This window comes from Fringilla coelebs (genome assembly GCF_963513975.1).
Source record: "Fringilla coelebs genome assembly, chromosome: 15".
NCBI classification, from domain to species: Eukaryota; Metazoa; Chordata; class Aves; order Passeriformes; family Fringillidae; genus Fringilla; species Fringilla coelebs.
In genome coordinates, this window is record NC_140041.1 from 16,025,151 (window position 1) to 16,040,219 (window position 15,069).

Sequence of the window (15,069 nt, forward strand, 5' to 3'; positions counted from 1 at the left end):
TTTGCATTGTCTTGCAACACTGCTGCTTTTTTTAGCAGCGAGTCCATGTTTAGTTGTACCCATAACTCAAGGGCACTACACAGACTGTAATTGTTTCAACAGCTGAATTAATCAAAATGCTCCTTGTGTTTTAGTTCCTTCAGGAAAATAGATGGGCATGTCATGCTGCAGAGTGATTTCTGAGGGTTTAATTTCCCTCTCAGGCCCTGCACTGCTGCGTGGGCACAGCTCAGGGTGTGGACAGCCCATGGAAGAGCCATGTGGGAAGGGACACAAATTCATGGGCTTCATGGTCAGCACAGGCAGGGCAGGGGATGTCCCCAGGGCTGGGATTCCTGTGGTTGTTATTCCAGCCTGGGCTTGGGGGGTGATGCCATCTCCTGCTTCAATTCCTTCAATTCCAGCCTGTTCCATCTATCACATCTGTCTCAGTGGGAAGCTGAGATGGGAGGAACCTCCATGAGGAGGGTTAAGTGCTGCTCTCAGAGAGTCATTATCGTTTGTCAGTGTTGGGGGAGCTGCTGTTGTCACACTGTTGAGGGCTTGGGAGACCCTGAGTTCAGTTTGCTCTGAGGATCATCGAAATACTCCCCAGTTTATCCTCATTGCAGCTGTCATGCTGTGCCCCTTGCTTCTTACATGGACAAACAGGGATGGGGGAGTAGTTTTAAAATAAAAGGGAGGAGTTTTAGATTAAGTGTTAAGGAAAAATTGTTCCACAGGGTGCCCAGAGCAGCTGTGGATTCTCCATCCCTGGAGGTGCCCAGGGCCAGGATGGACGGGGCTTGGAGCAGACTGGGACAGGGGAAGGCGTCCCTGGGGTGGAATGAGATGAACTTTGAGGTCCCTTCGAACCCAAACCAGTCTGTGACACGTTGGCACTCCAAACAGCTGCTGCCTCCTCTGTTCCTCTCTGAAATCAGCCTCTCTCTTAAAAAAAAAAAAAAAAAAAAAAAGGATTGCCTGCAGCAATCCTTCAACAGACAGATTCCTGGGGCAGGGTCAGCTGGTCCTGACTGCTCCCTTTGGAGGGGATGGAGCCATTCCCACCCACACAGCTGCCGTGGGAGGACTGAGGTGTGGCTGCTGCCAGACCAACCTCCCCGTGCTCCCTCCCATCAGGAGCTCCAGAGCTGCTCCCACACCTGGCAGGAGCCACTGCTGGGAGCTGCTGAGGGATTCTGAGGCTGCATCTCAGGGGGGCAGAGATATTTAAAGGATATTTAAATGTTGCTGATCCAATCCCATCCATCCCTGGGATGCTCAGCAAGTGCTGCCTCCCTGGGCAGAGACCCCTGATGGAGAGGGCACCCACAGCCCCTGCCCCCAAAACTGCCCAAACTCCCTCCCTGGTACCTCCCTGCCTGCAGCTACGTGCTGGGACTTCAGTGGAAGCCTGGATTTTATTCATTCTGCAGCCAAAATTAGGCCAGCAAGGCTGCCAAGAGGCACACTTCTTTTGGTTTGATACGTGGAGAATGCATTTTTAATGCTCTAAGTGCTGTTCTCTGCCCCTGGACTCCCATGTGATGCAGAGCTGCAGTCAGAGCCCTGCAGTAAAACGTTTTCTTCCAAGCAGGATGGAGAAAAATGCAGCAAATAATATTTTTTCATTAAAAGTGAAAAATATTACTTTTAACCGGCCAGCTTCTGAGCTTTCTTAGATCTCAGCTTCCAAGTAATAATTCTGTCTTGTGAGGCTAAAACTGGAGTAAGAACAATTTTCTAATCAAAACCAATGTTTACCACTGCAGGAAAATTTGTGTGTCTAGACATGGGCACCGACCTTTCAGTTAATATTAAGAAACATTATTTTATTTTCTTTCATTGTGGTCATGCTGAGAATTTCTCCTTAATTGGAGAAAAGGCTTGTGATTAAATGTGCAGGCTTCAGAAATCTTCATTCTGGACTGGGCAGAGGAGCTTCAATACTGAAAACCACCCTCCAAAAAACCCCAAACTTCCTCCCCACCAGTGCAGAACTGGCTGTGAGGTGGAAACAAACATAGGGAAATTCTACATTTGAAATTCTCCCATCAAGCAAAATGCAATTGGCCTCTTCCCCTGTTTCCTGTTTAGGAGACAAAACTTTCCCTCCTGTGGGGATGCATTAGCAGGGAAGGGACTGCACACACAGGGAAGAAAGGCTGGAGTTACTCAGGGACAAATGTTGATCTATTTCTGCTGAGTAAATCCACAGTGATATAATTTACTCCCTGGGATTTGCATTAGATTGATGCTGGCAGATAGGAGATCACAGAATCCCCCTGCTGATTAGCACAATGTGGTGGGGGTGAGACCCAGACCACCCTAAGACTGTCTGATCTCTCCCTCAGAACACCCTTTTCTCTGTCATTTATCTCTTTTGCTGAGCCTCAGCCTTTGCAGAGAGATTTTTCTGTGCTGGATCTGTGCCTCAGGCAGACCTACAAACTTTAAAAGTGTCAGTCCCAGCAGTGAAATCAGTGCAGCAGAAGAGAACAGGAGAAAAGCAAAGTCGTGTTTCCCACATGAGACAAAATCTGGGGCTGTTGTGGGGGGAAGCTGGAGAGCTGCTGGGTTTTGGAGTGGGGACAGACACTTCTGCTGGATTTTGCTCTTCCATCAGGGAAAAATACCCCTGAACTTCAGGAATTTGGGTGTCCCTGGAACGACCCCACCTCCTGTGTGCTTGGGATGTTGGGCACCTCACAAAAACCTCACCATTTCACCAAATGTGCTCCTTCTCCTCCCACCTGCACCCAGGCTTGTTCCTCTGAAGTTTTGAGCTTCACCCAGGACAAGGTCTCCAATTTTAAGGATTTATCATGAAACAAAAACAAAAAGGGAGAGGTTTCATTTGTGCTTTTTATATTTTTAATAAAAGGATACAGCAGAATGTGAGAAAGGGAAGATATTGTGATCACTTGCTTCCATGTGTGTGTTTAATGAACAATTGTGTGCCCCAGGTGATTCCAGCTCTGCCAGCCAGGAAAGGAGACCAGCAGAGTCTTTCCTATTAAAGCTGCCACAGCTTGAGAGGACTTAGACAACAGAAATAAAAAGGAAAATGAGCAGCTGGAGGTTCAACTCACATTGAGGCAAAAAGATGGGAAGGAGACACGAGAGCTTTGGTGAATTTGGTGACAAAAAAGGAGTGGTGTCCCACTCTCAACGTGCTGCTGACAGCACAGACTGATGCTGGGGAGCTGCTGCTCCCACTTGTGATGCCCAGACCTGACTCCAGAAGGTTCCTTGGGCAGAATCGTGGGGGAAACCAATCCCCACAGGGCTGTCAGCCTGCACTGCTGGAATTCTCAACAGTTCTGCCTCTCTAAGAGCATCCCCAGCTCGTGTTCACCAGGAGGGTTTCTGCTGTCTGGCTTCAGGCCTCACCAGGCAGGGATTGAAGCAGGAATTTGAAGCAGGAATTGCTGGCAGCAGCTTTGCAGGACTGCATGGTCGTGCAGAATGTTGTGTATTTAAAATAATCTGTGATATTAATACACAAAATCTACCCTGTGTGTTGTGAGTCTCCCTGATCAGGAGCTCTGCTGGCGAGCACTGTACAAAGTGTTCTGAAATAGAAGCAAGCTGCATTCTGGCTCTGTGGTCCAATTAGATGTGGCCTTTTTGAGGTACTAAAATGAGTGTGGAGAGGGATAAAGAATTGTTTAAGTTATTTTTATGCCTGTAGGCATCATAGTTACTTATTTTCCCCTTTAACTGACTGAAAAAAATCCACTTACATGTTTTCCTAATGGTCACATCAACTTTCCAAACCCAAGCTTAAAGAAAGCAATTAAATTGCTGATATTTATCTGAGCCTAAAAAAGCAGAATCCCTTACAATTCCTGTGTCACAGGAATTTGGAGGCAGCAAAAACCACAGCAGCTCCATAATTTGGTTTTGCTGACATGCTCAGGCAGCCAGCATGACATCTTGCAGGATCAGAGAAAGATTTTTATTTCCAAAACTGAATGACAAATCCAGAGCTCCTTTACAGGATTCATTTCCATTTCAAGTATCCAGGGCTTTTGATGGAGCTGATGGAAGGGAGAAAGACAGGACGTGCTCAGATTGAGGATCTGAGCTTGTCTGAAAGAATCTAAAAATGGATTAATTTTCATTTCCTGGAGAATCTCAGGAGGAGCAGGCATCTCAGTGCACAGAATCACAAATCACAGGATAAGCTGGGTTGGGAGGGACCCACAAGGACTGAGCCCAAATCTTAGCCCTGCACAGGACAACCCAATGAATTCCAGCACGTGCCTGAGAACACTGAATTCTTTTGTGTCTAGATCCTGAAAACATTTCTTCTGTTTTACTGATGTATTTTGCTTTCTTCCTGACCCAGTGTTTGAAGATGTCTACAGAGAAGAAACTCTGGAAGATCTGCTCCACTGCCACATGTGCAGAGTGACCTCGCACAACAATTTGATCAACTCAGACATGATCTTCTTCTCTAGGCTAATGCTGGCTTGCTTATTTCATCCTAAAGCTCATGGAAGGCTTGGGAAGGGAGGGGAAAAAACCCATCCAGGCTGATGAAAAGCTGCAGCTCAAAGGGAGAGAAGTGAGAGGGCTCTGGGGAGCATCTCCCATCAGCTGGGGTGAATTTCTGAGTCCCACCCTGTGCTGTGGCAAGGCTGTGGCAGCTGTGGAATATCCTTTTTTGGGTGATTTGGGTGAGGCACAAAACCCTGCCCCCCTCCCTGGTCCCTCCAGCAGCAGGCACAGCCCTGGGGTTGTTTGTGCCTCGCTGTCCTGCCTGTGCTGGGAGCTTTAAATGCCTTGGGCCGAGCTGACAGGCTCCAGATGGTTGGGGTGGTACCTTCCAGAAGAGTCAAATCATAATTTAAAAAAGCCACATGAGTGATTTTGAAAGCAATAAGGTAATGCTGCCATAGCACGAGGGACCTGGGATCAGAAAAGCAATCACTTTTGGATAAGTCGTTCAACCATTTAACCTTCTTAGCATCTGAGAAATCCCCTGTAATGGACTCATGGTTATTTAGTACCTCCCCCATCTGGGAGGCAGACACTGATATTGTAATTGTTTTATTCCTCTTCATTCTGCTGTCAGTTAACCACTGTTTGCTCTGCTAGGTAATAATAAAGCTGATGGGAGTTTTACTGTGCTCTGATACATTGCTCCCTAAATGAGAGCAGATAACTTCAGCTGAATGTCAGGCTCCACTGAAGGAAGAAATGAACATGGAAAGCAAATAGCCCCTTGAAAGAATAGCTCCAAAATCAGAATTTATAAGTGCACCAGTGTTTTGTACCGTCAGGGTGAGTTAGATTTAAATTGTCACTTAACAGCACTGCACTTCAAACTGGCACCTTGTGTTGAAATGCTGTGGAATGAGTGATATTTAAATCTGGCTGTGAATATCAAGAAATTGCAGAAGAGAACCTTTTTGCTGAGGCTTTTGAGCTTGCTGCCACATCTCCTGTCACTCCTCGCCTCTTTTCCTGACAAAGGGGAGTTCAGCTGAGAGTTTGCTCCATTGCCCAGCTGCCCCTGCAGACAGTGTTGCCTTTCTTCCCACAGTGTGTTTTTAAATTAATTAATTTAAATTAATTTACTGTTTTAACAGAATCGCTGCAGCTTCTGGGTGGGGATGAGGAGAAGGTCCCAGCTTACAGACTGGCTTTGCTCCTGCTGTGCAGGAGCTGCTGTTCTCTCCTGCTCCTCTCCTGCTCCTGCCCTGGCCCAGGGAAAGCTCAGGAAGGGTTGCTCTCAGTTAATGCAAAAAGGCTGCATGGGCAGTGCTGTATTCAGAATTTCTACCTGTATTTTCACTTTTCTTGTTCTGATTTTGTATGCCCATGCACCCTGGACTTGCCTAACAAGATGTGTCTGCGCCTCTGAATTGAGCTTGAACTTTCACCTTACTCTATTCTATCCATTATTCAGACAGAAATAGGTAATTCTTCAGAAGCTTCAAAACAAATGAAGAAAAACAAATTCTCTGATTGGAATCAATCGCTTGTTGTCTGTTTATCTCTTCAAGAAATGGCTGAAATATAAATCTTAACATAACATATGTGCACTAAGGGAAACATCTAAAGAAAAAGGAGAGCAGCTTGTGGCTGGGCACAAGCAATAAAACAAATTTCAAATTTAGCATCCTATTTCCTGTAATGTGCTTCTGTCCTTCCCTCATGCTGTAATCTGTCCTGGGGGCTGAGTGCAGTGATTGAGAACCCAGATAACCACAGAAGGGAGAATTTCACCACAGGACAGTCCAGGATCTCTGTTCTGACATGGATTTAAGGAGCTCAGCAGGGGCCACAAGCTTCACTTGTCTCCAAAATACTTTTCTGAAACCTTTTCTTCAGCTGGTGCACACCTGATGGATGGCTGTCTTCAGACAGGACCAAGAGCTTGAAAAGCTGACCAGGATATCTGCTGGAAAAAACACTCAGCAAAACCAGCAATTTGTCTCTGGAACAATTCAGTGTTTGCAGTGAAGTCCACTTTGTCCTGGAAATCAGAGTAAAAGATAGGAAAGGGAGCTGGAGAGGGACTCATTATTAGGAACTGTAGTGATAGCACAAGCAGTGATGGGTTCAGACTGAGGAAGGGGAAATTTGGGTTAGATATAAAAAAGAATTTGTCCTGTGAGAGTGGTGAGACACTGGCACAGGGTGCCCAGAGCAGCTGTGGATTCTCCATCCCTGGAAGTGTCCAAGGCCAGGCTGGACAGGGCTTGGAGCAGCCTGGGACAGGGGAAGGTGTCCCTGCACATGGCAGGGGTGGAATGAGATGAGTTTTAAAGGTCCTTTACAACCCAAACCATTCTGTGATTCTGATAACAGAGGAGAGGTTTTGTTCTGTGTGTGTGTTTACAAAGGGCTCAGGCAGCTGAGAATGGCAACAGGCAGTGAAGGAATTCAGCAGGAAGAGGGAAGTGGATCAAGACAAAAAAAAAGGTACACTACATTTTCCAGAATGAGAGCAATTAGAAAATGGCCTGAACCCAAAGAAGTCCAGGGGGGTGATGTGTGAGTCACAGGCTCAGCCACAGCCCCAGAGGCAGAAAGTGAGCTCAGAGCTTCAGCCATCCTCTCCAGGCAGGAATGAGTCAGGCAAGGAGACGTTTGAGGATGCTCATTCCAGAGAGGAATGGGGAAGTTTGCAGCAGGGAGAAGAGCAGCAGCCTGTGAGCTGTGCAGAGCATGGGGGGCTGCTCCCCAAGGGGGGCTGCAGACAGAGGGCTGAGGGCACACTTCTGGCTTTTCCAGCCTCTGCCACGCTCTCTTTAGGAGGGCTGGGATAAAATCCTCATCCAGATGTAACTCGTGTTGCTCTGGCCCTACAGCAATAATTGTGTATTGTGTAAATAAAAAAAAAAGAGCATTCCTGTGTCCTATTACCTGGTCCATGCTCTGCTCTGGATCTTTTGGAGTTGGTTTGGAGCAGATTTACTTTGTGGCTCTCCCAGATTTGGCACTGGGGATGCCCAGTGGGAGCAGCTGCCTCTGGAGATGCAGCTGGGGCAGCAGCTCAGCGAGGGGCAGGTGCTGCTGCTCCAACCCTGCACCTGCACAGGAGCCTGGGGTGGAGTGCTGTGCAGGAGCTGCTGTGCCCATCCTTTAGGAAAGGCTGGGATAGAGGAGGCTGCTTTGGGAAAATGAGGGTTTGGAGCTGAGTGTGGCGAGCTCTCACTGCCCCCTGCTCCCTGCACCCTTGAAAATGTTCAAAAAGGGAGAAAACGTGGCTCTTTGGGGTATGGTTCAATGTCCATGGGGGAATTGGGTTTTAGGTTGGACTTGGTCTTGGTGGTCTTTTCCAACCCTGATGATTCCACGAGCATGAATAACCAAAACCAAAGGGAATTGAATACAAACCACAGGTACCGACCTGGGCACACCAACACAAATCCTATTTGCCGCCAAAATAATTAATTTGCAATAATTCTAGCTACTGAAGTGAGAAGGTACATGCCTTGCATCAAACACCAGTGGTTTATCCAGCCAGGAAGCACATGGTGGAGTGGAGTAGGTGACACAGCTGATGATAAAGAATTAGTTGTCTGAAAAAATGAGGTCAGCTAACAACAATGACAGAAAATATTGAGCCTGATTCAGGCACACCCCTCTGGGACAGGGTGGAAAGGAGAGCTCCAGGCTAAAGGAGGCAGATGTGGCTCCCCAGGGAGGTTTTGGAGGGGACAAGGTGACACCCAGCTGGGGCACAGGGTGCTCAGGTTCTGTGCCTCTGCCCCTGGCAGTGCCAGGCCCCCAAGCTGTGAAGCTGGGAGGGAGAGTTCTGCAAATGTTTTAAAGGAAACAAAACCTCTGTCTCAGCCCCCGTTTGGTCCCAGGGCTCTGTGCTTGCTGGTCACAGCTTGGGGAGGTCCAGCCTCACCTCTGAAGGCAGCAACTTGCCCCTGCCCTTCTCCAGAGGTGTGAGCTCCCAGCAGAACTAGAGCTGGGTAACCCCTGAGCTGCCTCAATAACACTTGCAGCAAATCCTTCCACCCAAACCACTTGCAGAATTTTCCCTCATGTCAAAGTAAAATAAAGGTTTAAGGTTCCTTTTAAAGTAAAGCTTTTCTTTCCTTTTCCTTCTTCCCCCCCCCCCTTTATCTCTTTTTAAGTGCCTCAAATCTGCTACATTGCATAACTCCTGCTGGTTTTTTTTTTCAAATATTAAAAGCCACCAGGCAAAGTGATGCTGGTGAGATAATTAGGTTCTGAATGAGGTGATGCCAGGGCTGGGAGGTTGATGTCCCACCCCAGGCTAGCAGCAGCAAGAGATGCTCTCTTTTGGGCTCTGAGCCTGAACCCCCTGGCTCTGCAGGAGCTGAGGCATTTTCTGCTCATTCCACATCTGCTCCTTCCTCCCCTTTGATAAGGACACATCCAACACAGCTGGATGGGCTCAGGGTGGTCTCAGCAATCCCTGGTTTTCCTCTTACACGAGCAAAACAACCATAAAAAACATCATTTCCTATGTAAGCTCCCCTCACCCCTTTGGAATTTCTTATGAGATTCCAGGCTCTGAGTCTGGATGAGGATCTCCTCCCACAGAAAATTTAAAGATAAATGATTTGATTATAGAAGCACGAATTCTTATTTAGTGTGAATATTCTCCTGAAATAGAAGAGAGAATTACAAAACCTTTTGTCTTACGAAATGAAGGTCTTTTCTCAAAAGAAGAAAGGCTTGGGATTGTTTTGTTGGTTTTTTTTTTTTTTTGAGGATGTCATGGAAAGCATGTGGAATGCATACAGGAAAATGTAAAATACCTGAAAAATGAGCCTTTTTGAATGCCCTGAAAATAGAGAGCAGGGCTGGTGTGGTGAGATTTTCAGTTGGAAGGTGATATTTTCCAAGCAATGCTTTCACAGGACATTTTTTAACCTGTTTGTGTGTCAGCGTGGCTTTTTGCCCAGAGCACAGATCCAAAGCTATATCAAGCAAAAGTAAAACCTCCAGAAGTTGAATATGCATTTAAAAATAAAAGGAAAAGAGCCAAAACCGAACAGTGAAAGAAGCAAAATCTTGCAGTTTCAGAGCAGCACAAGATGAAGGTAGGTTTTGTCACGTTGGATAACACCTAGGTTATTCATACCTCAAACAGAAAAAGTGGGCTATTTTAGAGGCATCCTGAAGGCTTGTTAATGACAGCTTTTTTCAGTCCCTTTCTGAACAACCCATCTTCTCAGTTCAGCTCCTTTGCTTGTGTTGCCCACATCTATTCAGCTCCATCAGCCAGACCTGTGCTTTGCCAGCCCCAGAGCTCTCCCCCCATCCCTCCCCTGCCAGGCAGATTTAAACCATCTGTATTTCCCTTTTCCACGGGGGAGCTCTCCTGCCGTGCTCAGCCTGCTCACGGGGCCACTTGGGCAGGACATTTTCCCTGGAAATTCCCCTTGTCAGATGGAGGCAGGGCAGGGAATCATCCCCTCTCTCTCCAGGGCTGCAGGAGCTCTGTGACCTCTGCTTCTCCCATCAAATGAATGCCCAGGATTTGCTGTAATTGTGTTAATAAACCCAGGGAGCTGCCTCTGACTGCTCTGCTCAGCAGCATCCAGCCACAGCCCCGTCCCTCCTCGGGTTATATTCCAAGGCTGATTGAAGTGTTTGTTGAGGAGGACTCAGCTCAGACAAAGAACATGGCTTTTAGTGACATAGGTCATTAAAATCTGGACAAGGAACAGCCCTGTCAGGGTTGATTTATTTCTAAAAAGCCCAGTGATTCCTGAATATACTGAGTGCAATTCTGTCCTCTTTAACTGAACAACCAGTATCACAATATGGGGTTTTTTTTTAACCTCATAACATCTTGAGGACAAATTGCATTGTAATATACTTTTTTTATTGTACTTTTCAGTGCAGTTTTCTAAGAAACTGTCTAAAAAAATCATCATTTTATCTACCAGCTCCCTGCAGCCCCTCCTGGGCTGAAGTAACAGTCTTTTTACAGTGTACATCATTCACTGCAAACCAGCTTGGGGCAAAAAGGGAGAAAATATGCTGTATCCATTACCTTTGAAGGAGAACTTCAGGCAGAAGGCAGTTAATTGCTCATGCAAATATTCAACAGAACGGGAGAAATTCTTCACAGCAATTGTTGGATCTTTTTTATTTTCCTGAATTTAATGGCTGGATTTTTACTCAGCAATGAGAGTCAGATCTTTGCTTCTCAGTTTTGCTCACATAAAGAAGCCTAACACTGCCTGGCACTAAGAGAAAGGACGTGACTGTCACTAATTTAAGCAGTGAGCAACAGCACAGAGTTTACCCTCCCTAAACTGCAGCTCCACAAATTTTCTTTAGAGGGGTCTGTGACAGATCCAGCAGGATCCTGCTGGAGCTGAGGGATTCGGAGGAATCAGAGCCTGTTGTGAGGTTGTAATCAAATATTCAGAGCTGCCAATAATGAGTGATGCCAGTGATGGCAGTGGTGGTACTGAAGTGACAGTGTAGAAATGCCACCATCTTACAAATGAAAGCTGAGCTGCATCCTAACAACGTCCATGAAGATGCTTTGATGCATATTTTATTTTTTCCATTAAATAAATGACATGCACTCTGCTGCCTGCAGTTCCCCAGCTCTCCCCAGGAAGGCTTGGAGGATGTAATTTCTCAGAGTTCTCCTGAGCAGGCCAGCACACAAATGAAGCCTGAATTTAATATGTCAGCAGCCTTGCTGGGAGGGGTGGTGTGCAGTAAATGTCAGTTCTGTAGGAGAGGAGTCACCCACCCTGTGAGCAGTTCGTGGGGAGTGTTTGGGGACATTCCCTGGGGCTGAGCACCCTGGGGCTGAGCCAGGAGATTTTCACTGCTGCCCAAAGGCGCCCTGACTGCAGAGAACTGCCCAGGTATTTGGGAATGGCCACTGTGCTGTTATTAACTGCCATGCCTGGCCATTCTCTGGAGTTATCTTGCAAGGCTGATTCACCTCTGATTTACACCACTGTGTCTCTGAAGTCTGCTAATGACTTCCTTGCCCCTCATCTGTCAGCTGACATGAGCTGACACTGGGGACCTCATCATCCCCACCTGCAGCTCCCCAGAAGATGTATTTGCACAGACACTGAGGGCACCCATTTTTTTCAGAAATAATGTGTGGCCAGTATGAATTAGGGAGCAAACTCTCTCTTTTATCTCCCCTGTGATCAATGCTTCTGGGGAAAGGTGGGATCATTGCTGTGAGTGGTTGTGTTAATAACCAGCCTGCCCTGTGCAGAGTGATGCTGTCAGATTTCAATATTGCTACACAGATTGATTTTGCACATTTCATTTTTAAGGCAAAGTGCAGCCAAAAATGTTTCAAGAATGAAATGTTTCTGCTGCAGAGGAACCAGCTGGCTGGGCCAAGGCAGCTCCTGGATCACCCTGGTGTGGGGGCTCCTGGGGAGGCTCCACAAGTGGGGTGCAGGATGAGAATCAGGAATTCCAGCCACGACTGGAGGGTGCCAGCAGGCTCTGAGCTCATGGTTTGATTTGCAGTTCCCCCTCACTCCTCTGGGCTCTGGGGTGTGGCAGACCCTGTCTGTGTCCTCTGGACTCCCTCAGCTCTTGTCAAAGCACTGGGAGGCTTCATCTCCTCTAGCTGGGGATGCTGCCCTGCTGTCATCCTTGGTCCTGCCACCCTGTGCCCTGCAGAACAACCTCCTGTCCCCTCCTTGGCTCTGCCAGGACAGCAAAGAACCCTCAGATCCTGGGCCAACAAGGGAACAACAACAACAACAATAACGACAAAATCCCTGTTTTCCAAAGGCATGGTTCCTCCAAGTGCAGCTTCTTCCTCTGCACATATGGCTGGAAGAGATGGGCACAGAAATTTATGAGAAAGCACAGGTTAGAAATGTGTTGGTCCTGAAAGATGTTAGTCAGCTCATAGCCAGGAAAAAGGAAATCTACAGCCCTTGTCTTGGTGACAGTGTTCTTGGCAAGGGAAAAAATGTGCATCAAGAATGCTGTTTTTAAAATCTGCCCCTGTGAAAGAGAGATGCAGAGCAAGGACACAGCCACAAAACTGGGAAAATGTGATTTTTTTTTTTTTTTTTTTTTGGGCTTTGGGAAACTTAACACCTTGTCCAAAGCATTTGGATGTCACCATTTCATCCAGAGTGTGTTGCATGGCTGGGTGATCTGGCAGCACAGAAATGTGCTGTCAGGGATATGGAAGCAGCAGGTGGCAGAAGGTGCTTACAGAGGGTCTGTGAGCAATAATTTGGGATAAAACCAGGAAACAGCTCTGGCCAGGCTGCAGGGGCGGGAGGCTCTTCCCCTGGAGCTGCTTATCTGTGGTTAGAGAAGCCAACAAGGCAGCCAAATGAGGCCTTGGGCTGTGATTTTCAACACTTTGCACCTTTGGGAGGTATAAAAATAACCTGTGCTCTGCCAGCGGGCAGGAGAGAGGGAAGATGCTTCAATAAGAGATTGGAATATAAAGGGCAAGTGAGGAAACAGAGCTGGGAACAGAGTGGGGAGCAAAGAGGGCATTGCTGTGATGAGTTTTGGTTAGATAGGGGGAGAAGAAGTCTCATGGAGAATTGCTCCAGGTAAAAATGTTTTCTTCTTCTGCACCAGCAGCTCTGAGCAAGGAAATCAAAATAGGTTTCTTCTTCTGAGTCTTTTCCTTTGACCTTCCAGCCTAAGGCTTAGATTTTCATGGGAGCCTTTGCTCTGGGGGAGGCTGGAAGGCTGATGGCAGACCCTCCTCCTCCTCTTCCTCCTCCTCCTCACTCCCCAGCCTTCCTCCCCCTGGCCCATCCCTGCTGCCAGCTCTTCTCCCTCCCCACGGGCAGAGTGTGAGATTGAGCAGAGCCTTCCAGGCAAGCAGCCCAGGAAATGTCACCAACATTTTCCCAGCAGAACTGAACATTTCAGGCAATGTTGCAAGAAAGAAACCAAAACCACCTCGAACCCAACAAACCATGGGGATGGTTTGCTCAAAAGAGAGAATTCTTGACCCAGGGAAGTCTAGGGGGTGAAATGGTGGGAGGGGGTGGGAGGTCCCTTTTAATGCCATGTGCCTCAACCTGCTCATCTTTCCCTTTTTTTCATTAGTTCCTATCTGTCTGTTCCTTCAAGAAATAGAAATTTTTATCTTGAGTGAAACTTGGAAATGGAAAAAAAAAAAAAAGAAAAAGAAAGCAAAAACAATGTTAGAAAAATGCTACACCATCACTGTCAGAAATATTTCACTTTTTTCCCCCCAAGGCCACCACAAATCCACTTTTTATATTTGCTTTTGAAACATCTGCATTCAGAAACTGCTTCAGCTCAGCTCTGTCATTTCAGCTATTATGTGCAAATCATTGCTTAAAATGTTAACATAAACTAACTTTTTTTTTTTTTTAGTCATAGTTAGAACTTTTTCCTGGAATTTATATATGGATCCTTTATTTTGGGAAGAAGTGAGCATGATGGAAAGGCACAAAGCCTGATCAGTGAGCAGGGGTCAGAAAATTCTCCATGTGTTGTGTTACCTGATCAAAGGGATGTTGGAAGGTGGGAAGCTGCTGGCAGGGGGGAATAATTTCACAAAACATTCACTTAAGGCACAGTTATTGAGAATGTGAATTATGATAAGAATTTCAAAGGAATTTGGGGCTCATAGGAATATCAGGAATATTCAGTTTTCAGTGTTGATTGTAACAGCAAGTTTGGAAAAGCCCCTCAGCTTTGTGCCTTTCATTGCTCATGACCCAGTGGTTCTCAGACACTTATGCACTTCCTGAGCTGTAAACTGACATTAAATCCACGTGGGTTCTGTCCTTTCTGTTCAGTTTCCAGATAATCTGAAAATCTGTTTTTCCCAAGCAATAAATAAATACAATTAAGATGTGACTTGTCCACTTAGAGGTGATGTCCTGCAACCTGTCCCTGCTCCTCTTGGGTCCTAACTGACCCTGGTCAATAACTGAGCTTTGAAAACTGCAAGCTGCTGGAAAAACTTGAAATTTTGGGTGGGGAAATATCCTGAGCATCCCAGTCTGCTTTGGATTTCATCAGAGCTAAAGCAGAAGGTGCTGAAGGAGCAGAATTGACCACAGCATTTCAGGATTATTTCAGGTGCTCTGCTTGCCCTTTCCCTTCATTGACAACATGTGGTGGAGAGCATAAAGAACAAAGAGCCTCTGGTTTATCTCAGTGGAGTTTTAACTCTCTCACTATCCTGCACAATCAACCCTTGGAGAAATTCAGTTTGATGTCATTTTGTGTTGGGATAGACAAGTATTTCTCAAGAGCTCCATAACAGGAATTCCTGGAGTGTTTATTACTTCTCCAATCCTCTCATCCTTTCCTCTGCCCCTTTGCTCCTCAGTGAAAATACAATTTGCTGCAAATAATTTCTTTTCACTATCTGCAGACATGCAGAAGCACCAATAATATTTCTTTTAAAGAAAATCTTGGAGGGTGGATCCTTCTGCAACCTTATCAACAAGGATCTCGAGTATCTGAAACATCACCTCTCATTAAAGTAGCAGCAAACACGTACTGAAAATTTGGGCGGCATCAATGCACTTATTTTTACAGCTCAAACTCGATTATCACTTGTTACAAACAAGCTCCCAACTTCATACACCTAATGTAAGTGAAAATGAAACCATCTGT